Source organism: Acomys russatus, chromosome 4 (assembly GCF_903995435.1).
Source record: "Acomys russatus chromosome 4, mAcoRus1.1, whole genome shotgun sequence".
NCBI classification, from domain to species: domain Eukaryota; kingdom Metazoa; phylum Chordata; class Mammalia; order Rodentia; family Muridae; genus Acomys; species Acomys russatus.
The window spans coordinates 56,385,971-56,386,740 of NC_067140.1; the positions used below are offsets into that span (position 1 = coordinate 56,385,971).

The 770-nt window shown below is 45.2% G+C and overlaps 1 non-coding gene across 1 annotated transcript; it reads right to left on the reverse strand.

Annotated features, from left to right (window-relative positions):
• Positions 1-446: 446 nt before the first annotated feature.
• Positions 447-519, reverse strand: Trnaa-agc (transfer RNA alanine (anticodon AGC)). The gene has a single exon. It is a non-coding gene; the product is annotated as a tRNA-Ala (tRNA).
• Positions 520-770: the final 251 nt, after the last annotated feature.

Here is a 770-nt window from a genome sequence, read left to right on the forward strand (position 1 = left end):
CATGAACGAGCCAGAGCAGCAACGTTCAACACACACAGAGGAGCTGCAACAGAAACGGACAAGTCAACACGAGAGTGAAGAGGCTAGAAACCGAGGCATCCACATCCCACACATATTCAAAAATTAAAATGGGGTTAGGCAACACAAATGCATTATGTATTTATGTATCCAACATACTAAAAATAGAGTCCTTTCTTCAGGGAACAGAAATGCTATGTGGGAATTGAAAGATAGAAATTAACCAAGAAACCTAGCGCTGGACCAAAGGTGGTACCAGCACAGAACTGACTCAGGCCTTCATCTCTTGGAGAAATTTGGCTTCCTCCAGTGTTCCCCATTGTTGCTGCCAACTGCTCTACTGGGAGCCACTCTTCCCCATCCCTGCTCCATGTTAGACTAACTGGAGCATCTGTATATACTTTCACTTTCTTTGACTCCTTTAATTGTGGGAGGTGCTGGGGATTGAACCCAGGACTTCATGCATGCTAAGCAAATGCTCTACCACTGAGCTACACTCTCAGCTTTTCCTCTCAGGTAATCTGTAGAAGGGCAAGAAGTGACCTAAAGACATCAGCTATCGGGGGGGCTGGAGAGATGGCTCAGAGGTTAAGAGCACTGACTGCTCTTCCAGAGGTCCTGAGTTCAATTCCCAGCCACCACATGGTGGCTCATAACCATCTATGATGTGATCTGATGCCCTCTTCTGGCCTGCAGATGTACACGCAGACAGAGCATTGTATACATAATAAATAAGTAAATCATTAAAAAAA